The sequence below is a fragment of the Protopterus annectens genome, chromosome 8.part1 (assembly GCF_019279795.1).
Source record: "Protopterus annectens isolate FY-2018-M chromosome 8.part1, PAN1.0, whole genome shotgun sequence".
NCBI lineage: Eukaryota > Metazoa > Chordata > Ceratodontiformes > Protopteridae > Protopterus > Protopterus annectens.
Window position 1 is genome coordinate 502,825,799 of NC_056742.1, and position 25,643 is coordinate 502,851,441.

Below are 25,643 nucleotides of genomic sequence, written 5' to 3' on the forward strand. Positions count from 1 at the left end.
AGGCAGAGCACCTCACTGAATCTCTTCAAGAAAAATCTCGATAGGTGGATGGGGGATCGTAGGTTTGTCCCAGGGATTACTCCCATGTCACTATTAGACAGATGCACAGTAAACTAAACCTTAAAAAGGGCACAGTATACTCAAATCAAGGGGTGGCGTAAGCCATACAGAATTGGGCTAGGCTTATAATTGCCCCAGGGCAGATAGCCTAGTATGAACCTATGAACCTAATGACACACAGCTGCAAGTCCTTTAACAGTACCAATACACAACTGCACATCCTTTAACAGTAACAATACACAGCCAATTATCCTACAACAGTAACGATAAACAGCTACATGTCCTATAGCAGTGACAATACACAGCTACACTTACTATAACAGTAACACTACACAGCTACACATCTTATAACAGTAAGAATACAAAATGACACATTCTATAACAGTAACAATGCACAACCACACATCCTATGACAGTATCAATGCACAGCCACACATCCTATAACAGTAACAATACACAGTTACATGCCCTATAATAGGACCAATACACAGCTGCACCTCCTATAATAGTAACAATACACAGCTACACATCCTATAACAGTAGGACTACACAACCACACATTCTATAACAGTAACAATACACAACCACACATCCTATGACAGTAACAACACACAGCCTCATATCCTGTAACAATAACAGTAGACAGCTACACATCCTATAGCACTACCAATACACAGCTACATGTTGCATAACTGTACCAATACACAACTACACATCCTATAGCAGTAACACTACACAGCTACACATTCTACAACAGTAACAATAAACAACCACAAGTTTTATAGCAGTAACACTACACAGCCACACATTTTATAACAGTAGCAATACACAACTAAACTTCCTATAACAGTAAGTACACAGCTAAATGTCCTATAACAGAAAAATATGCAACCACACTTCCCATAATAGTGACAATACACAGCCATAGATCTTATGACAGTAATAATACACAGCCACATATCCTTTAACAGTAACAATGCACAGCTACACATCCTATAACAGTGACAATACACAGCTGTATGTCCTATAACAGTAACAATATACAGCTACACATCCTATAACAGTAGCAATACACAGCAGCGCATCCTATAACAGTAACAATACATAGCCATTCATCCTATAACAGTGAAAATACACAGCTACATGTCCTATAACAGTAACAATATATAGCTACACATCCTATAACAGTAGCAATACACAGCTGCACATCCTATAACAGTAACAATACACAGCCACACATAATATAACAGTGACAATACACAGCTACATGTTCTATAACAGTAACAATATACAGCTACACATCCTATAACAGTAGCAATACACAGCTGCACATCCTATAACAGTAACAATACACAGCCACACATCCTATAACAGTGACCAATACACAGCTACATGTCCTATAACAGTAACAATATACAACATCCTATAACCGTAGCAATACACAGCTGCACATCCTATAACAGTAACAATACACAGCCACACATCCTATAACAGTGACAATACACAGCTACATGTCCTATAATAGTAACAATATACAGCTACACATCCTATAACCATATCAATACACAGCTGCACATCCTATAACAATAACAATACACAGCTATACATCATATGATAGTATCACTAGACAGCCACAAATCCTATAAAAGTAACACTGCAAAGCTATACATCCTATAACATTAAAATAAAGAGCCACACAACAGTAACAATACATTGGTACTCATCCTATAACAATTACAATACACAGCTGCATGTCCTATAACAGTTACAATACATAGCTGCACATCCTGTAACAGTAACAATACACAGCTATGCATAATATATGCATTAAAAACATTTGAAGCATGACAGATAAAAAGAACTCTATTAACTGCAAACAGCACAGGAGAAGACTGACTTTTATAGTGCAAGAGTGTAGTTATAAAAGGATGACCTCATCATTGGGTTGTAGTGAAGATGATTCTTCTGAAAGTAGGATAAGGGGATGAGGCTGTCCTCTCCCAATTTAAATTCTTCCCAAGTGAAGGTAGATATAGCACATTGGCTGAGGGAACTTTATGTACCTGATGTGTAAGCCACACACAGTTTACCACTGTGAGATTTGAATGTCCTATCTAGTTGCATAACCTACAAAACATGTTATTGACCACAAGTGAAGTCTGACTAATCCATTGAAAAAGTACAGTCATAAAAGGATGATCTTATCAGTGTGTGCAGAGAAGATATATTTGGTAAAAGTGGATGGGGAGTCCTCCCCCAGATTAAATTCTTCCCCTCTTTGGAAGTAAATACAGAATATCTGTTGAGGAAACTATATGCACCTGACTTTTTAGCCACACAGAAGTTCACAACTGCAAGATTTGAACCTCCTACCCATCTACTTACAGAATCCAAAAAACACAGTAATAAGTTCCACAGGAAGTGAGATAGTGCATTTATGAAAGGATGACTTCATATGTGTGTTGCAGAGAAGATGTTTGTGTTAAAAGTGGGATAAAGTGCAGAGGGAAATGTGTTAAAAGATAAAGTTATCTCTTAAGTGGAAGTGGGTACAGCACACCTGTTGTTGAAACTTGATGTACCTGATACTAACACCACCGACATATACGCGCACACACACAAGTTCATCAGTGTTATATTTGAAGCACCTACCTAACTAGTTACACACTCTAGAAAACACAGTATGAATTGCAAGTACCACAGGAAACCTCTGACTTTAAAGATGTGAAAATTGACATTTTTAAGAGTTAAAACTTTACTGTTTGGAACATCAGCTACTGTGCATCACAGGTTTTAGGACAATTGTGTGTGTGGACAGGCCAATGTTACAGCAGTGTGCTTGTCCCATCTAATTGCATATTTCTCTTACAACATGTATATACTGGCATTCATGTACTTTGGGTTACAGTGAGTGACATGTACCTTTTTCATAGTATGGGGTGCCAAGGAAAATCTCAATTGTAAAAGAATGCATTTTCAGGATTGATTGCATACATATAGTAACCATTTATTGTATCACTGTCAGTTGTTTTCCCTCATGTTTACACAATGTGGATTGACAATGCAAACAGACACTTCCAAAATATGACAATGCACTCTTGATATAAAAGTGATGGGTTATGTGTGAAAAGGTTACACAACATTGGAACAAAGTTGCAAGTGTAACCACTGGAGTGCAAACATACATTAACAGACTGAATTAGTTCAGTCAACATCACTCTGAAATCCAGATACCTTGGTTTTAAAACTTTATTAACACATACAGAAGTTGTACAACCTACTCACATATTTTTTGGCTTAATTTAATTTAACTCTTTCCCTGAAGTGCACTACTAGAAGCCCATTTATGTGGTGGATGGCAAAGTATTAGTGGATTTATAATCATATCTTGAGGTGTCAAACTCAGAATGGGAATTACCAGTAGTTTATGGTGTTCATTTCCAACCTTTGTGCAAATATGCTGCATATACATAAAAGCATGTCTGAATCTGATGGAATACAAGCTAGATATGGGTTATGGTCATGTTTGTGGTGTCATGATTTACACATTTGTCATAACAGTTGCCTTTAGTCAACAGCTACACATAGTCTTATCAAAACAGTCTGCATGTGTCTGGATTAGAACCCTTGAAAGTATACAAATGTCAGTCTAGAGATGCAAGCATTATCTCATCACACCACAAAGGAACTCTTACTTCACATACTTTAAATCACAAAGCTGAAGGAACAAAGGCTACTTACTGAAGCAGAAGGAGTGAAGAGAGAGAGAGAGAGGGATGAAGAGACAAATACCTAGAGTTTTGTCTAGGTTACATTAAGAACGTCTTTACAGTGTGTTACTCAGGTGTTTCCTCATTATTACTCTGTCATGCTCTGTGCTTGGTACAGGGAGTAAGAAGGGGCAGGATAGTAGGAACAAGATTAAATTATAAGCAGGATAAGGGGCGTTAATAAGTCTCCCTTTTGGGTTTGAAATGGTTTTACAAAGGCTTTCTTGCTGCACTATTCAAATGGTATTAAATGAAATGTTGTAATTTACTGGAGGTAAATACAGATGTTAAATGTCATGAAAGTATAATTTGATACAGAGCTGTAACTGAACCCATGATAGAATGAAAAACATTAACCTACAGACAAGGAAATTATCTCAACAGACCACAAAGGAGCCTCTAGTTCCTTATATCCAGCAGCTGTTAGAGTAACTGTTTCACAGCAGTGCCTATACTCTGCCTTTTCTCTGCATTCCTATAGCTTATTGGATATAAGCACATTTGTGTGAAGGTAACCAGACTAATGTGGGGATGTGAACTGCTATTCACCATCACTCAGCTTTAGTAGATGATGCCTAGTGCCCTGTGTAAATGCTGATGACAAAAAGTGAAAGCTTTTTGATGGGCCATTTCAGACCATGTCTGTTGTGTGCAATTCTATTTTTTGACCAGATTTAAAGTATGAAACAGGTGTTGATAGGACAGTAATAAAAAAGGGGGGAGCAAACAAAGGGTAGGACACATGGGGAAAGAATGCAAGAATTTTCCAGATAGTGGTGGGACAGCACCATAGCTATCCACTTTTTCACAACATAAATTTAGAACTGTACAAAGAATTTCATGACTTTGGAGAGTCACTGTATAAGGGATGGGTAACAAGTAACAACAGAATAATGTTGCATAGTCGACTGCACCAAATCAAGTGTGTCAAGATGACACATAGGTGAAGTGCAGACCTACGCATGGGGTCTAAGTTTTGTTTTGAGGAACAGCTGCCCTTTTTTGAGGAATGTTGGGGAGGGTGCTTAGGAATAATATAGTCAGGTAGATAGATAGGGTAGGTTAGGTAGCAGGCGCAGACATACAGGATAGACAAGACAAACAGGGATGGTGAAGGACACAAACGGTTGATGGACACTGTGATTTGGGATAAGTAAGGGACCTCTAAGGTGCATCTGCATCCAGCTTGAGAACAGTGACTGTCTAGTCTTCACCCTCAGAACTGTCATTGTTGTCTCCTCTATCAGTTGTTTGTGTTAGTGTCAAATGTGGTATCATTTTGGCAATACAACGCAGGAACTTTTCATCCCTGTCAATTCAGGCACTGAGACCCCTACCTATTATGCCCTCCATCAGCCCTGTAAGGTCCTGACAGGTGAAAACATTTGTATCTCCACTTCTTCTGCTCCTGGGGGCAGTATTTGTGTTTGTAAATATATTTCAGCTGCATTTAGTTACACAACATGAGTAATACATGATGGGTTAGCTTACATACATACTTACTTCACAAGATATGCTGTCATAAACACATACTTATGATATGTGATAACTCATAATAGTTATAATGCAAATACTGTTAACATCATAGCTTAAATTAAATATTATCATTGCTATGTTTAACGTAAGATACACACATTATTTGGGCTTCTGTAGCAATAATGACACCTTTCTTGCAGTAACATAGTTATGATACTCATTTGCATTTATGGCTACATTCCTAATCAAAATACTGTGATAAATAGCATTCTGACTACCTGTGTAACAGTATCTGTAAACCTGATCCAAGCCTGCATCAGCTGTTGTCTTTCTTTAAGATCACTGCACTTACACTTTGTGTCACGCAGAAAGGTACCTGCCAGGTGCATTTTCTTCACTGAGTGCACTATTCAGAGTGCTGAATACTGCATACCAGGGCCAGGCTTGTTTATGCTACAGAAAGCAGCCCAAATTAAAATGTTTCCCTTTTTTTCCCTTAGGAAGTGAACCATATTTGTGTGCTGCTAAGAGTAGCAGAAATGCAAAAGGCATTACAAAAAAGTAAGAACAAATTGAAAGGAAAATTAAATCAATCAAAGGGTATATCTAGTAAAGACCAGAGTAAGAAGTGCATTACAGGGACACATTCATCCTCACATCTGCTTGCCACATCAGAACTTATTTATCAGGACTTTATGTAATACCAAATAATGGGAACGAGGACAGAGAACAACTCATATTATGTTAGCAATACTGAGAATAGCTGAGTTTCAAACAATAACACAATCAAATATCAAAATGTGTGTCAATATGTACTCATACCCATCTGTACAATTATCCGTAAACTGGATTCGAACCCTGCATCTGCTGTCATTTTTCTCTAAGCTCTCTGCACTTACATCTTCATGTCCAGAGAAAGTTACCTGACAGGTGTTATTCATTCAATGAGTGCTACCCAGAATTCTGATGAGTGCGAACCAGCACCAGGTTCATTTGGCCTACAGAAAGCAGTGCAAATTAAATTTTTCACTTTTTTTCTATGGCCATGAACCCATTTTACTTGATGTTAAGTACAGCTCAAATGCAAAAGGCATAAAAATATAACTCTGCATTGCAGGAACACATTTAATGGATATATGTAGCAAGGAACACAGCGGTTATAGCATTAGCATGACACAGTCATCCTTTTCACATTGACTTGCCACATCACAAGTAGCATTTAGGTCACACATAAACAGGACTTTATGTAATGGAAGTTGTTCTGAAAGGGACACTCACAAAATGTCAGGAGGTCATTCTTGCTACAGTACATACAATTACTCATGACATCAATGTTTACAATATATTGCATAACTCATGATGAATACTTATGAGATATGGATATGTTCTCCGGCATATATGACACATATGTCCACATTACATGTGTTACTGCTTTTGTGCTATCCCACTTTGCAAAATGTCATATGTTACAACAACTATAGCACATATTGTCATTAATAATGAGAAGAGGTGAGTTTACAATAACAACTTTGTAACATTAATTCACAGGGACTACAGGTAAGATTTTTGCATTTATTACGGACAATAGCCTATTAATTTCATAAACAACATTGGGTGTCGATATTTATTTTTAAGCCAATCATAAAAGTATCTGTAAACTGGATTCGAACCCAGCATTATGTGGCCTTCTTCTCTAAGCTCACTTTACTTACACCTTGCACTACAGTGATGGGTAACAGGTGGAATTTCTTCACTCAATACTGTTCAGAGTACTGATGAAGGCATACAGATGCCAGTCGCAGTTTCACTGCTGATGACATTCCAAATTAAATTTGTCAGTTTTTACCTTAGGAAGTGAACTCTTGTACACTGCTTGGGGCAGCTGCTAGTCAAGAGTGCACAATGCCAAATGGCATGCAAACAGAACTTTCTCTGGATGTGAACCATCAAACCAGTGGATTCGCAGCTTACAATTGAGATTACTATAAATATCTGATGTAGATATCGACATATAATAAGACGAAGGAAAAATACATTCCATCTAATGAAGATGTGAGATTGTATCAATTCATATTAAAGATACAACAGAAACAAGCTTTGCAAGCTGTCCTTTGTAATTTGCCAGTAGATGGGTGGATGAATGTGATCTTAACAAGTGTTGAGCTGATAATTCCTCACACTATAAAACAAATATTTGTAACACTGCAGCTGTTTTCTTCTCTTTATTCTGTTAGCAATATTTCATTATCTATGAATTTCTAACAACAATACTTTCTTATTTGCATTGATATAGATATGTATTTCAATAAGTAATATGCATCCTTAGAAATGCAGAAGAATGGTTAATCAGAGGCACAAAGTGTGGTCATAAAAAATTATAAAAATGTTAGGAATATCGCTCTCTTAACTCAGTCAATGTAATCACAGTATTTACTGTAAGTTTCTTCTCCCCCCTGGTACACCCACAGGAAGTGTACATCAAAGAAGACAGACTGTAAAATACTGATTTTTCCTGCAGTCAGACTAATCATTCACCCTAGCAAGCCCTTAGCAACTAACACTTTTTAGTGGTCACCCTTGCAGTAGTAAGGCATATGCATGCACCCATGTAGTTACTCATATCATGTTTTACATTCCCTGCACTCAGTGCAGATTGTGGAATTCATGGATGGTAATAACTTCACACCTCATTTGCATATTCAGCATGCTCAGAGAGCTGAATCTGCACTATCAATGTAAATGTGTAGGTAAGGAACTTGTTTCATGGTAGGGGAGACTGTTTGGATCCAGATAGCTCCATACTGTCATTTGCATGCAAAACTTGTTTCTATCTTTACAACTGACTTGGAGTAAAGACATGTTCCTGTTTTTATAAAGTGCTGTATTTCAGCCTTACTGATGGATTATATTTCATAAAGTACACATTGCTTTACCTTCTGCATTGTTTGTCCCTTTTTGTTAGCATAACCATGTATATCAGTTATTTTTTCCATTTCAAATGTTTGTAAAGAATGTAACATGACATTATGAAAAGTTTTCTGTGGGCATCTGAACAGTTATTGTGGAAAAGTGTTGTATCACTTAGCAAGGTCAAGCGTTTTATATTCATTGCCACAAAATGTGCTAAGCCTGTGTTATAAACCAGCCCACCATCCGCACAAGTGGGCATCCAAAAACAGTTGCAGCTATTTGTAATGCAAAAGTGTACAGTCTTTTTGTCAATGTTGCAAGGGACTACAGAATTATATACCTGTTTTTCTCCTTACATAAAGTGTACAGTCTTTTTGTTAATGTTGCAAGGGACTACAGAATTATATACCTGTTTTTCTCCTTACATAAAGTGTACAGTCTTTTTGTTAATGTTGCAAGGGACTACAGAATTATAAACCTGCTTTTCTCCTTACATAAAGTGTACAGTCTTTTTGTTAATGTTGCAAGGGACTACAGAATTATATACCTGCTTTTCTCCTTACATAAAGTGTACAGTCTTTTTGTTAATGTTGCAAGGGACTACAGAATTATATACCTGCTTTTCTCCTTACATAAAGTGTACAGTCTATTTGTTAATGTTGCAACGGACTACAGAATTATATACCTGCTTTTCTCCTTACATAACTTTTACACTTGCTTTTCATTTCATTTACTTTTTTGGAGGGAGGGGTTCTGATTTAACTTATATCTACTCACTAATTGCTTTACTGTTTCAATTATTTTGTGCATGTTGGCTGCATACATTTATAAATATTTCTTTAGTTAACAATCGCTTGTGTCTTAGTTTTCTAGATTTTGGTTCTTTTATGTTTCATCTCATGAAGGGCTATGGCGTCCAAGACATCTGCACCCCATGAACTGCCATACAGTGATAAAGATAAAGAAAGTTATCATCCATGCACTACAGTGACATAGCTCATTCCTTGTATTAAGGGACAAAGGTGACACGTCCTCCTGTGGCTGAATCTGGGAGTATGTATTCACCTGTTGTAAATGGTATAGGAGGCTGTGGCCATACATATCAGAAAATCTGACATAGGGCCAGTGACCTGGCAACATACATGATGTGTAGAGTGGCTGCAGTTGACCAGGAATGTAGGTTCATGGTGTGTGGTACTGCTACGGAACAACCAGTGAATGAAATTGAGGAGTTCCTGTCAGCTGTCAGAAATCCCAGTCACCTCAGCAGATGGTTCACACAGAATTGTTGGTGTTGTTCTGATGTGGAGGACAACCCATGTGTGTAACTGCAGAACTTCCAGGTTCCAGGTATGCACTACAATTAAATAATTTTCATTAACTTCTTTGGTGTCAGGCTTGCCTTTATTTATGCCCCCATCCCACCATGTGTCAATACGACTGTGCCCTGCAATTTGCACATTTTCTTTTACTTATGGTTGCATATATGAGTGAGCAATTGATAAATGAGTGAGCAATTGAATTGCTTAATGCACATTATTGGACAAAGTCCATAACAGTATATTGCAGACATCTGTCATACATTATTAGTGACATTAATGTACACGTGAGACATGTTTGAGTTTAGGGACATAGAAGTATTTGCACATGGGAGGTAATAGTTAAATAACTTATTTTTTGCTTTTCGTACAGGTTACGCACTTAGCTTGGGCCTTAGGTTAGGGTAGCAGAGGTTGCTTATTTCTTCGACTGTTTCTCTGTTCACCCACTACTGTTTTATGCAGTCCATAATAAGTGAAACAAGGTCTAAACACCATTCTTCTTCTCAGCCAAAGTCATCAGCAGCAGTACTTTGAATTAAAGCCTGTTGCACATACTGGGTCTATGTGTTTATTCCTTAGTGTTGGTAATGATTGTTTTGTGTGTAATGCTAACAGGTCTATATTATATACTCGAAGTTTCAAAACTTTGAACCTCATATGATCGACACCATATGAGCGAAGTTTGAAACATCAAATATATTAAAAAAAGAAAAAAGAAAAAGAAAAACTTACCTAAATGCTCTGAGCAGGGGGGCAAGCCCCCCCTGCACCCCCACACCCACTACTTAAATATACCAACTCTGAGATCGCACTTCAGTGCAGAAAAGGGAAATATTCCCATTCTGTGCCATACAGAGCCATTTGTTTTAACCTTTGAACTTGTAAAAGACGATCATATGGTGTTGACCATGTGACATTGGAACTTTTACAAGTTCAAGGTTATAATAGGAACCTATGCTAATAACCTGGTTTGCATTTTTTGTGTATATATGTGAGAACTTTGCCTGTAATGGCATTGTGTATCTACATCTCTCACACATTGTGTTTGTCTGTTCTAAAATTAAACGGTTGTTAGTGAATATGAGGCAGTTACTACACTGCCTCAGGATACCCATATCCAACAGGCCAGAAACAAAAATGACAGGAAAGCATCTATCCATTATACCAGATCCTTAGTATATAGGAAGAAATAGGGGAGAGTCACTTTAAAGGTCTAAGTGAGCATCTTTAGTAGTATAATATTAGATGACCTGCAGTAGTGCTGCCCTCTGCAAATTCACAGCTCTTGGAGCAGCTATAAACAGTGGGAGACTAATAAAAACGTTTCCTATAGAGGATTTTAAACTGGAGAGGTTTGTTTATATACAAGGCACCATGAACCATGTTTGTGATGCACAAACACACAACATTTTTACAGCAGGATGAAAAACTTTCATACAGTTAAGGCCTCAGACCAGTCAGATAAACACACAATAAAACTTCCACCAGCAGTTTTCAACTTGGATGGATTGAATTCAGCTTTCAGAGTACTATTAAAACAGCCTAAGAGCAGTACAGTAAGAAAGAGACGGTGTTTTTTTAACAGGTACAGGCTGAAAAACAGTGATAAATTCAACAAAATCAATAAATGCAGCACAGATGTGTTAAACAGCACTGAGATAGAAACAGAATTTCAAAGCAAATGGCTACACTAGTACTCATGGTTACTTAATAGGTTCCAGAACAGCAAATGGCTACACTAAGTACTCATGGTTACTTAATAGGTTCTCGAACAGCTATGCCATGGTGGATTTGTTTATTAGCATGTAATTGAGCTACTTAGGCTTTCATTAGCATATTCTGCCATTTATCCTTGGTTGAGGTGCTATACTAATTGTATAACTATTTAATGAATACAACATAGCACACTACTGTTTGCGCAGCATACTGCAATGTGTGCACAATAGCAGCACTTGGTACAGGCATTCATGAATCTGGTCCATACTATATTACTGAAATAGTTTAGTATATATTGGAACTGAGTGTCTGTATTTACAGTGGCTCCCACCAATATGACATGTACCACTATCAGTAAAATAAGTAAACACAAGGGACAATGCTTGACATGCTGAAGTATTCATTGGACTGAAAGGACGACTTAAGATGAATTGCTTTGCAGGAGCTGAAATAGCATGCTGGGTGTGGAACAGGAGAAGCAAGATGGTAAAGGCTTATATCATCACCCAGTAGTCTCAGTGGCTACATGAATGGCATCTCCCAAATTTGAATCGATACAGTGACTTAGAGGGGTTCTCTTAAAGTAGGTGGAATAAGACTTTTTACATGTATTAAGCAGCTTCTTTCTTACTTTCTCTTATTATAATATTTATTTATAGAGGCATTTCACCGTAGGGGGTTGTTTTTAATGGTTTCAATATATTTGGAGTGGAATGCGACTGCCTCATCAATACAACTATTTAAGTGGGAATAAAAGTCAGAAGCATAGGCACTGGCTTTAACAAGGAGATCCGTCAGAGGAAGATTACAGAGCAATTTATTTAACTCCTCAGTAAACTGAAGAAGCTTGGCTTTTGAGTAGTCCTTAAACACAAAGGTATTTACAAGGAAATCACCACCAATTTTAAAATAAAAGGTCACTGGCATGGGGTCTACTTTAACTAGGGAAGATGATATAAAAAGTAGTATGCAGGAAGTGCTCATATTTGTGAGAACAAAATTAAAATTATTTGACCCCCTAGCAGGATGCACTGCTATTCTTTTAGGTACATCTCCTACCCTCTCTTTTCAAAACGTTTTACTGCCACTCTAATCTAAGAAGCCAAGCCAGAAGCATACAAAAGACATGCACCTTTGGATGTTAGGCTTTGTTAATAAATTGCCTTTAGGTTTATACTCTGTAGGATTTCTGTGCATGGCTCTCTAGAAATAATTCTTTCATTCAGTGGAATTAATCTGGTGAATGAAATGATGTTTTAAATAATAAATGAATTTGCTGTCATAAAGCTTTGGTGGTGGATGTTTTGAGTAGGAACGAAATCCGCAGACCTTGCATTTACTGCTGTTTCTTCATAAATACTGTCATAAGATCTCTCATTTCCTCTTAATGATGCATCCTTTATATCTACCATTTGTTACTTATAATTGTCAAGTACATGATACAATGTATGTTGCACTCTACATATCATTTTGCTGTTTGCTTATGTAATTGATTGTTGTATTAAAGGGGTTTATGTTTCAAATGGCACCTAATAACTTTTCTTCCACTTAGTAACCTGGCTGTGTTTTTTCGTACCCTAATATCTTTTCAGTTGGACTATTATAAATCCCTCTACCTACAAGGTGGCTTTAAGATTCCTGACTAGATTGCTTACAGGTGCTAAAGTAATTGACTACCTGGCTACTGAATGCTAACCTTTCTTACCTTGATATTATGCGAGTCTTTCACAGCCATCACAAGCTGCCAGATATCTTCAATTACCTCTTGTCCTGTTTTAGCTGTCCCTGCACAGGACAGGACAGGTACCACTACCTGAAAGACTAACTGACCATATTGCATGGCCTACACCAACTGTTGTACTACCCTGTGGCTGCGTTTGATAGTAGAGGTGCAGCATGGGTCTTTGCATGATCAGTCATTTACTTAGCAGGCTCAGTGCCTTCAAAACCTATTATTGTACACACACGGGATTTACCATCAACTGTACCAACCTGATTATATTGTTTCTGTTGTTTTATTGTACGTTCTTATATACAGTGCTTACTATTAAGCACATTAGAAAGCAACTTAATTTTTTTCTTTATATTATGAAATACTTGGCTTGCTATTCACAGCATGTCCTTTTGCTGGTGTCCTGTACATAATGTGTTTATAGAGCTATTAAATGGTTCTGACTGTTTCATACATTTATCTTCAACTTCAACTTTATTAAAGTATTTTATCTCAAAAGTCTAGGAACAAAGCAATGAATCAATAAACACAATAAACAATTAGTCAAATAAAAAGTAGTTATAACACAACAAGATATAAAAAGTGATAATCATTCCTCTAATTTGAATAAATAAGTGTTAAGCATATTGAGTTCCTTCACACTGTAGCAACACTGTAAAAATTTACCTTTTACGTACCTGGTACTTTCTAGAGTTTAGTTATAAAACTAACTTCTCTAAGTCCAGGATAATATGCAAGTCAGCAAATTAATAACTGATGTCATTTCTTTGACTACTTGTTTCTTGCTTCTCTCCATTTCTTAGAAAAAAAACAGCTTTCTCTTGCTCACAACAAATTATTTCTTGTGAAACTTGACATAAGCCTGAACCTTGCAGAGATTGTGTTCATACTGTGTTGTAGCCTGGCAGCATGATCCATGGGAATTAAACCTCTGGAATGCTGTGTTCGAAAGGCCAGCATTGAAGAAAATTGGACAGCACTGTCATTTTGCAAGTAGACGCAAGCATGTATATATTGAAGTCATATTAAAACTGTTAAACTTTTGCAGTGTTTTCCAACATCTCTAAGCATAATGCAGTTTCATTGTATAAACGGTTCCAAGCCTGTGGACCAAGGAATAAGTGTTGCTCTAAAAACAGGAATGTGTTCAACTCTGTCCATGTTATTTTTTAATATTTGCTTATCTGACATCCTGTAATGTTTTCCTGGAGTTAGTTGTTACCATATTTTTTATTTTGATATTGCATTTATCATACTAGAGACAGCAGATTTGCTTATGTAGAACCTATCTATTGGCAATATCTCATTGTAAACCAGCTGGGGATAAGTCTACATAAATACCGAAAAAAAGAAAAAGAAAAAACCTTTTTTCCCCACATTGTCTCATTTATTTATTTTCCCTGGTAATACTGCAATCACATTTCATCTAGAACATTCATATATGTCTGAAAGTACAGTTCTCTTCATTTTATTTTATTTTCTGTCATCATTTAATGTTACTTCATTCATTTCCATCCTGCTAGGCACAAGTGGGTTGTTTTGTGGGAGACCAGGGATCACTTGTCGGATTATATGACTTGATCAGAGCCATACATTATTTGTTCTTTAAACATTAGTTTGCTTTTGTGGTTAAAGTCATCTGAAGTATTCAGCAGCCTTTGTGGTGAAATATTTGTAAGCCAAAACTCCTTATCTGAACAAAAATTATATATTTGTATATATAGTCTATATACGTCTGTTTATTTGATAAAAAACACCACTTAAACCAACCTTTGGGGGCTGTCAGTTTGGAGGTCTTGCAAAGCTTTGAATTTTAAACCAAAGAATGTCCAAATGAGGGAACCTCTTATTTAAATATACCCCAAGATGGCTATTACAGGTCATTGAACAATGTTTTATAACTTCTTAATCTGTAACAACAGAGCAAAACCAACTCCAGCTGCATTATTAAAGTGGAGCTATTTTAATAATATAATCTTTCTGGACTTAACAAAAAAAAGACATTCATTAGATGTTCATGTCTAATAAAGCGGCTTTGTGCACATATGTTTATGCTATTAATATATTAGCATTTGTAGTGTTTGTATCTTTTTTGCATGTGCTGTTTTGGAATTCCTGAATGACTGACATTTTCAGTGTTGGAATTAATGCGTCGGTCACGGTTTTATTTTAAGAAGAGAATTGCTCAAGATTCAGGCATAAATACAATAATCACTGTTAGCTTTACAAAGAAATACCCTGCAGAAATGCTATTTTATATCACAATGTCTGTAAATTTTGAAAATTCTGGCCTGTCTCTGTTTTTATGCCTAAAACCTCAATGGCATATCTTCATTATTTAATTTTGTCATCTGGGTAAATCCTACTAACCAGGGCTCCTTTACAGATGTTACTTGAGGAGAAAAGCTTCAAAATGCAAATCTATTGAGCGATATTTTTTTTAACGTAATCATCCTAATCAGAAAGCCTTTGAAAGGGAATTCCATGCTGATTCATGTAAAACATGCAAATACCTTCCAGACACTATCCTGGGACAGGGATCTAACCTGAGAAGCACTGGCATGAACTGTTACATCACCACACTTCTCTTTTACTTTATGTGCCTTTGTATAGGCGTCTCAGTGGATTTACACCTTAAGTTTAGAATAAGAACAGCATGACCTGCGATTCTAAATATGGAGCACTAATGTATCCTACTTTTTGTGTGCAGAAAAATAATCCCTAAAAAACTCTTATATTTTGACTCAAGAAATCCAGTAGAATCTGATTTTTGTCCAAAGCAGCAGCCTAAGCCTGTAAACGCCATGCGTCGTCCTCACTTGATACTGTTTAGCACGATCTCTTAACGTGTTCTGACTTTTCTCCTTTCTTTGGATACTTCAAAAATTCCTATAGTTTATGCTTAGAGGGTTTTAGAACGTTAATGGCAACGTCTCTGACAATTATTATGTTTTTGTTTTTGTTGGGGGAGGTAATTGGAGATGATGTTGTGAATTAAGGATGGAAAGTTCTTGACTGTAGCAGGCGACTGTAGTTGGATGACTGCGAACAGCAGTAATTTGTCACATGAAGTGATTTTTTGTAAGAACCAATTATGATTCAAGTCAGAGGTGGCATTAACTTCAGCTACTGTTATAATCTGTAGATGAGATGTGCATATGATTAGTTCTCCTCCCGCTGTTCTTTCCCAGGTCAAGCATCAAAGGTTTAGTTACAGTCTGAGAAGAAATGTTTTAAGTTTGAATGGTCGAATTTTAACCAAGGTTCTCTGACTGCTAGGTGATGAAGTCAGTAGGTGTACAAATGCTAGCTGCTGACTCTCTTGGCATTGCTGAATGTACATGAGATGGTGGAAGAGTTGGATATATAGGATATTGAAAGTGTAGGTGAAGATCGTTGGAGCGATCAGTAATATAAAGATGGCCAAGTGTAGATTTCCAGAGAAGGTTTAGTAATTTTAAAATGTCCTTACTGCACCTCTTAACATCTTAGAGCAATAAATCTGGACAATGCCATAAATAAAAGTGGGACAGAGGCTCAAAAACAGGGACGATTTTTAAATATTGTTCTTAGAAACTTAGAAAGTTTATAGGATACCAGGTTTTGCATTAGCCTGCATTTTCTGGAGGGTATGATGTCTGAAACTCAAATGCTTGCCATTACTTTCTAACTTCAGTTTTTAATTATTTGCCACTGATGTGCCAGAAAACTATAATTTTATGAAAAACAGACCAAAAATATGAGGCAAAAATCTTGACATTCTGCAAAAATCTGTACAGTTGAGAGATCTGGCCCTTACATTCATTGCTGCAATATTCGTAACATTTGGGATTCCCTGTCATGGAAGCCTGTCATTCGGCCAGTATACCAAATACTTCCTGTTGCATTTAAAGGTATGCCTGAACATCACTCAAATGCTCCTTGTTTACCGTAGGGCATATAGGTGACATTTAGGCTTACTATAAACAGAACTTCTTTGCCGCCAGTCTGAATGCCTCTTTTCACCATTGGTCTCATTACCTGCATCTGTTTTGCCAGTCAAACATATTTTTGCTCTCCATCACTTCTTGGGGGGTGAGGTCTCCTTCTTCTTCTTCCCCCTCCCAAGTTAAGCCTTGGCACTCTCCCAGATATTTAGAATACCACAGCAGTGAATGTAAGCACATAGTACAGTTGTGTAGAATTTTACCATAATAGTAGATGTCCTTGCCTTCACTTCTGCAGTATTCGCTCCCTCCATCCATCCCCCTTGACCTTTTTTAACTGGATGTACAGGTTACCTCCTGGGTTCCATGTACTGGTGTTCGTACTGGTGCAATCAGTTCTGTTTATAATAAGCCTGAACATCACCTTTATGCCCTGTGGTACACAAGGAGCATATACATGACATTCAGGCTTACCTGTAAATGCAACTGGAAGTCTTTGGTATAATGGCCGGACATTGGGTTTCCACGGAACGGGATCTCACATGTTAAGAATATGGCAGCACTGAAGCCAAGGATAGCTACCATTATGGTAAGATTTTACACAACTGTACTTTCTGTTGGTGGGTTTTGCAAAAACCTGATTGTAGGAGAGTGGGAATGAAGCAGTTTAATTAGGGATACAGAGGAATGAAGAAAAAGCTAAGCTTGTGAGAGGACGAGGGGTTAATGTGTGCATGAGTAGTATGAGAGAGTGATGGATAAAGAAGTTGTGTTTGTGGAAGTTGTGATGTGTGGTGTGTGGGGAATGTTAGAAAAGTGAGTGTGAGACGTGGACTCATGTTGAATTAAAAGAGCAAAAGGGTGTGGGAGTATTTAGGAGGTTTGGATTGGGCTAAGCAGGAGAGTATACAGAGAAAGAGTTTGGCAAAGAAGAAGTGGGATTGTCAGAGAGATGAAGAAAGTAGACAGGAGTATAAGGAGATGAGGTGCATGGCAAAGAGAGAGGTGGCGAAGGCTAAGGATAAGGCATATGAAGAGTTGTATGAAAGGTTGGACACTAAGGAGGGAAAAAAGGACCTGTGTCGATTGGCTAGACAGAGGGACCGAGCTAGTAAAGATGTGCAGCAGGTAAGGGTGATAAAGGATAATGAGGGGAAACATACTCACAAGAGAGGAGAGTGTGTTGAGGAGATGGAAAGAGTACTTTGAGGGGTTGATGAATGAAGAGAATGAGAGGGAGAGAAGGTTGGATGATGTAGGGATAGTAAATCATGAAGTACAATGGATTAGCAAGGAGGAAGTAAGGATAGCTATGAAGAGAATGAAGAATGGAAACGCTGTTGGCCCAGATGACATACCTGTGGAAGCATGGAGGTGTTTAGGTGAAATGGCATTGGAGTTTTTAACCAGATTGTTTAATGGAAAGTGAGAGGATGCCTGAGGAATGTAGAAAAAGTGTTTTGGTACCGATTTTTAAGAATAAGGGTGATGTGCAGAGCTGTAGTAACTACAGAGGGATTAAATTGATCAGTCACAGCATGAAGTTATGGGAAAGAGTAGTGGAAGCAAGGTTAAGAAGGGACGTGATGATTAGTGATCAGCAGTATGGTTTCATGCCAGGAAAGAGCACTGCAGATGCGATCTTTGCTCTGAGAGTGTTGATGGAGAAGTACAGAGAATGTCGGAAAGAGTTGCATTGTGTTTTTGTAGACTTAGAGAAAGCATATGACAGGATGCCTAGAGAGGAGTTGTGGTATTGTATGAGGAAGTCAGGAGTGTCAGAAAAGTATATAAGAGTGGTACAGGATATGTACGAGGGTAGTGTGACAGCAGTGAGGTCTGCAGTGGGAGTGACAGATGCGTTTAAGGTGGAGGTGGGGTTACATCAAGGATCAGCTCTGAGCCCTTTCTTATTTGCAATGGTGAAGGACAGGTTGACAGATGAGATCAGAAAGGAGTCCCCGTGGACTATGATATTTGCAGATGACATTGTGATCTGTAGTGAGAGTAGGGAACAGGTGGAGGAGACCCTGGAGAGATGGAGATATGCTCTAGAGAGAAGAGGAATGAAGGTCAGCAGGACTAAGACAGAATATATGTGTGTGAATGAGAGGGAGGATAGAGGAATGGTGAGGATGCAAGGAGTAGAGGTGGCGAAGGTGGATGAGTTTAAATACTTGGGGTCAATAGTTCAGAGTAACGGTGAGTGTGGAAGAGAGGTGAAGAAGAGAGTACAGGCAGGATGGAGTGGGTGGAGAAGAGTGTCAGGAGTGATTTGTGACAGATGACTACCTGTAAGATTGAAAGGGAAGGTCTACAAGAGGGTAGTGAGACCATCTATGTTATATGGGTTGGAGACAGTGGCATTGACAAAAAGGCAGGAGTTTGAGCTGGATGTGGCAAAATTAAAGATGTTAAGGTTTGCACTGGGTGTGACGAGGATGGACAGGATTAGGAATAAGTATATTAGAGGGTCAGCCCAGGTTGGAAGGTTTGGAGACAAAGTCAGAGAGGCACGATTACATTGGTATGGACATGTGCTGAGGAGGGATGCTGAGTATATTGGGAAAAAGATGCTAAGGATGAAGCTACCAGGTAACAGGAAAAGAGGAAGGTCTAAGATGAGATTTATGGATGTGGTGAGAGAGGACATGCAGGTGGTTGGTGTGACAGAGAAAGATGCAGAGGACAGGAAGAAATGGAAACAGGTGATCTGCTGTGGCGACCCCTAATGGGAACAGATGAAAGAAGATGATGGATTGGGCTAAACAGGCAAAATATTACTGTCAGAATGATTGAGATATAAAGTTTCAAACCTCCTCATCCTTTAAGTACAATTTCCAGTATTTTATGTTTCCTTCTACTGTCTTGTACTAGCTGAATGATTTCTACATTTCAACTACATTTGGATCTTGTAAGGTCAGCAGATATGTATGGAGTCCCACAATTGCAGATCTATACATATAAACAGTTTCAAGGAGGCCCATCCCTCCTTCAGAATGGGGAATATATAATCTTGGCATGCATTGATTTTTATAAATTATTTGATGAGGATGAAGCATCCTTCTTGTTTTCCTATCTAATCTATCCAACACATTTTGGGGCCAGTCAGTGTCTCCAAAATTGTAAGTTAGGACAGGAAGGCAAATCGGTTTATAGCTTGAATTTTGTTCCTAAATGTCAGTGCTGTTTTCAGGATTAATTTAAGTCTTCTGAAGCATTCCTAAGTTTCAATTGCATTTGTTTGTGTTTTATTGATGATCCTTCATCAGTTCACAAGTATTTCTACACTCCTTCTTGCTCAAGTTCTTTTATATCACATTCTTGTCCCAAACTGATGTTTTCCTGGTGTTGCAGCTTTCTTGCTTTAAAGGTTGCTTTTGCACATTTATCAAGAGCAAATGACAGTCTTATATCATGTAAAAACGTTTTGACAACTTGCAGTTGTGCCTTCAGTTCCTCATATGATGAGCTATACAGTTTTAAATCATTGGTAAAGAGAAGATGAGAAGTCTTCACACTTTGTTGTTTTCAAGGAGACAAATTATAGCCATGGCCTAAGCTGTTAAGTAGACAGCTTAATGGGTTAAGGGGAAGGCAGAATAGCAGTGGTGATAGAGAGTCACCCTGAAATATCCCCAGTTGAATTTGTATCCCTGGAACAATAATTTGTCCTTTATTATGGCTTAATTGCAAAGTGTTCTGCCACTGTTTCATGGTCACTGTAATGTAGCAAATCAGTGTAGGGTGTATCTTATATATTTTTAAGCACTGTTTTATCCATGAATGTGGGATACTATCAAATGCTTTTTTTGTAGTCATTCCATGACATACATAGATTCTTCCCCTTTTTACAGTTCTTCACTATGAATTTAATTAACAACAAATGATCCTTTTTTCCATAAGACTTTCTTTTATTGCCTTTTTGTTCTATTGCCATAATTGAGGGTTTTTTAAATGATTATAAACTCTGTCAGCATCAGTTCCTGTGTATAGTTCATAAGTCATCTGAAGGCAAGTTATTGGTCTATAATTTTTAGGGTAGCTTGCAGGTTCACTCTTAAGTAGGAGCATTGTTTTACCTGTTGTTACCCAGATTGGTGTCTGTTCAGGGTATGCATATAAATAGTTCTTACTCATGGCTAAATCTTTGTGCAAAGATGCTAATACTTTTAACTAAAAGTTAGGCCATCTGAGCCTGGGGTTTTCCAATTGGATGTTTTTCTTAACTTTGTTTCAATCTCTCTGGCTGTTACTTTATCCCATTTCATATCCTGTACCTTTAAACTTCTTATTCTTTCTTTTTTCTTTTATCCATTTAGCATTTTTGTTATGTTCCACAGGATCTTCATAGATACTTCTCCAAAATGCATCTATTTCTTCTTTTTTGGCGGTCTTTCAATTCCTTTTACCTTGTTTCCCAATTCTCTATAAAACATTTTTGGGTCATCAGTAAATTGCTTGTTTTGTACTTTTCCTTTATATTTATCTGCACATCTTCTAAATTTTTCATCCTGTGCTGAAATTTTTAGTTTGTTATTTGCGATAATGCATGATAGATCCTGGTCTGGTCTAATAATGTGCATTGCATTTATCACATCTATCTTTCCAAGCATTTTTGTTGATCTATTCCCTTTTCTATACTCCTCTAATGGTGACACTTCTTGTCTTAATTGCTTTATAGTTTTCTCTGTTTGATACTTCCATGATGGTATTCAATTTCTCCCCTTCCTTTCCCTCACTACCCTGTGTTCTTGTGGTAGAACTTTATCAGTTATTAATTCAGCTGCACAGTAATATATTCTATTTACTTCTGTTATATCGCTTGGAACTCTATGAACAGTCCTAATTACTGTGTTCATTTGTTTTATCAGACTTCTGACTTTTGGGTTTTATTGACCTTTTGCAGTTTATTTCTTTCATTTATCTTAATATATCTATCTGTTTCTATTAAATCAAGCAACTCTTCTCTTAGGTCATTTTCTTCCAAGCTGAGGGCACATCTCTTATTTTTTATTTCCTGTGGACATTCTATAGAAAGGTCTATAGCATTTTCATGTGACACCTTCTCCTCAGTTTCATCCTGTGTCATCCGTTGCTCTGTCATATGGGAACTCACTGGCCTATCACTCTTCAACATTGACTGCATCAGAGTTTCCACAGTTTCCTGTTCCTTCCCTTCCTGTCTAGCTTCAAGTGAATGTTTATACTGGTTTCCTGTGGAAGGCTCTAAAATGTATTGATATGTCACCTGACCTGTTGCTTCCTGTTCCACTTGTTTCCCCTTAATTTGGATATCCACTGCTCTATCCTGTTGTGGTGATTTCTGCATTAGATTTTCTGCACTGAATTGTTCACTTTGCATGTGCTCCATAACCTCAATTTCTATTTCTTTAACTTCTCCATTATTGATCTCTTTTCTAATTTTCCTCTTTGTCTTCTTATTTTTTGTATTGTAAAGTTTTCCATATCTGGATTCCTTTGCCTGTATTTCTCTGCAAATATCCTTGGTGCTGCTCTTTTTGTATTGGTTAGTTTTGCTTTCTCCTTTGCATAAATAGTACACCATATTAAATCTCTTTTTCTTTCCCATGTCGATATTTCTTCTTCAGATGTTTCCTGATCTTCCTGTTTCTCCTTACTTTGAGGACTCACTCCTTCGTGTTGTAATCTGTGTTAGACCTTCTACATTAAACCCTTCACTTCGCAGGCACTCCATAACTTCAACCTCTATTTTTTTAAGTTCTACTTCACTTATTATCTTTTCTACATTCCATCTTTGTGATATTATTTTTCTTATTGTGAAATTCTCCATATCTAGATGCCTTTGCCTGTATTTCTCTTCAAATATCTTTGGGGCTGCTTTCTATATATTGATTAATATGAATTTCTCCTTTGCATAAATATTGCACTATATCAAATCTCTCTTTCTTTCCCATGTCCATATTTCTTTTTTATACTTTTCAAAAATATCTAGGTTTTGTTGTTTACATTTTCAAACTTCTTCAGAAGCTCTTTTTCCAAACAGATCAAAGTTTCTTGATTTATATACTGTTTTTCAAAAAAATATGTTGTATTAATTAACGTACACTTTCATTTGAAGCTTCTGACAGTTTTTCCTGCATAAGTATTTTTATTTCCTCTAATTTATCTCTTAATCTTTTTGTATATCCTCTAATTGGAAATTCTGGGCTTTTTGCATAATAGTAACAATATATGATTTATTTCTTATCCTCAATAGTCCACCCTATTGTCTTTATGGTTCTTCTCTGGCCTATCAGTTTTTGTGATTTTTGTGGATTGCTACTTCCTTCTACAACAGGGGGGCTGTCCTCCCCCGGGCCTGGCCTAGCCCCATTGTAGGAATCTTTCCATATTTTGAGGATTCTACACTGTCATTTTTCCAGTCCTGGCATCAGTACGCCTATCAGGACTGGGTACTTTTTTATCCTGGGTCTTGTGCACCCAGCTATCTTTGTTTTTGACTTACGTCTGTCCATGATATATGCTATATAAATGCAGTCTATATATCACTGCTGTCTGGTGAGATTTTTTGAAAAACAGGGTCCACCTTGTGAAGGTACTCACCAAGACTTGAGGATGAATTCAATTACAGCACTACTACTGTCCTTTGCTTGCTGATATTTCATCTCTCCATTAGGACCCCATCTTACTGTCAACTGTCCTGTGTAGGTAATGGGGTGCATTAGCAGGCAAAGTAGTGGTATGAGAATTAGGTAAGGTAGGGGTGAGAGTAAGAATAGTTAGGGGGAGAGTTTTTGTATGAGAGTTGCCTGGGCATGCCCATTTTGAAGCAAGATGTGAGAACAGGAGAGATTTGAAGTTGGTGTGGTTAGGAGTATTGCAGAGAGGAAGGGAGAGGGTTCCATAGTTTAGATATGGCGCAAGATACCATGAGATTTGTAGGAGGTTTTGGTTTCTGATCTGAGTGAGCAGTTAAGAATGTAGGGGGTTAGGTTGGTAGTGAGAGACGGCCAACAGGTAGGTTTGAAGATGAGCTTGTGTGCAGTGGTGAGTTTAAGGAAGCTTAGGTAACTGGGTAGTTCGAGCCATTGCAGGGTATGAAGACAGTGGCAATGGTGGGATGAGTTTTTTGAATTTGTAGAAAATTTGCTAATGTTATTGTAGCAGGATCCGAGTTTGGATTATAAACCAAGTTGGAGATTAGTTAGTAGAGGAGCATCATACATAAGAGAGGGGAGAAGGTAGAAGGCAAGGGTTTTTCTGGTGGAGGGGGTGAGGTAGGGGTTGTGTCTGTACAGGAGTCCTAGTTTTTGGTGTTTTTTATGGTGGTTTGGATATGAGTGTCAAATTTTAGATGGTCATCAATGATGACACTGAGCAGTTTAGTATTTGACACAATTTCAATGGGAATATGGTTCTGGCTGTGTATAAAGAATGAGTTTTTGTTGATAGGGGAGTTTCTAGAAGGGGAAGAACATCATCATTTGGGTTTTATTTGCAATTATGGCCAGGTGATTGTTTTGCATCCAGGTTTCTGTTTTAGAGAAAGCTAATTGGGTTTTTGGAAGCAGGTCAGAGGGGGAGTATGCTGAGCAGATGATTGGATTAGTGACAAATCAAGGATGGTGCGGTGATAGTTATTGATAAATATATTGAAGAGTAAAGGACCTAGAACAGAACCTTGGGGCATGCCAGTGGGGGTGTGTAGGAAGGGAGAGGTTGAAGATTTCCATTGTACAGCTTGTTGTCATTCTGAGAGGTAGCTAGAAAACCAGGCTATGGTGGAGGGAGAGAGGCTGAGACAGGAGAGTTGAGATAGGATTAAGGGGTGGGAGATGGTATCAAAAGCTTTGGATAGGTCAAGGAACATGGTAGATATGAGTTTCCCAGAGTTGCAAGCTTGGTTAATGGTCTTGAGAAAGGAAAGGAGGGCAGTCATGGCACTGTGTGGAAACCATGTTGAGTAGAGGTGAGAAGATTGTTATCTGTTAAATATTGCATTAGTTATGAATGGATGCATTTTTCCAGGATTTTAGAAAGCTTGAAAAGGATGGCAATAAGCCTGAAATTTGTGGTGTCAGTGTTTTTATCCCCCTTATGGAAAGGGGTGATGTATGCATGTCGCCAGACAGAAGGGACATAGGCTTGTTGGATGGATTGGTTTATTAGAACGGAGATGTGAAAGGCAATGCTGTCAGCAGCTATTTTGAGGAAGGCTGATGCTAGATTATCAGGTGTGTTGTGGCAAGGTTTTATTTGGTGGAGTAGTTTTTTATTGTACTTGTGCGGATGGGTTTTAGGCTGAAGGTGGAGGGAGAAAATTTGTAGTCAGAGGGATTACACCCAATACATTGTCAATGTACATGTTACTGTACATACATATACTAGATTTATTTTAATTCACATTTGCATAGTAAGTGGTAAATGCATGATACAGATTGCTTTGCAGACTGAAACAAGGTACTGTTAAATGGATTGGAACTCCTGCCTGCCAGACTGATATTCTCTAGACCACTGCATTAACAAGTGATACTACAGAAGAATTTATAGTTAAGTTATCTGGAAATACGCTATTCAAGGTTATGTTGGAACAGGGTAGAATAGTGAAAAATGAGCAGTGGTAAACAGCATGCAACAACCAGGGATCAAAACATTCCCCATAGTGCATTGGCAATACACACATCACTGCAAAATTGATTCATACATGTATTAGGTTTAACTTACTTCATATTCCTTTGTAATTGAT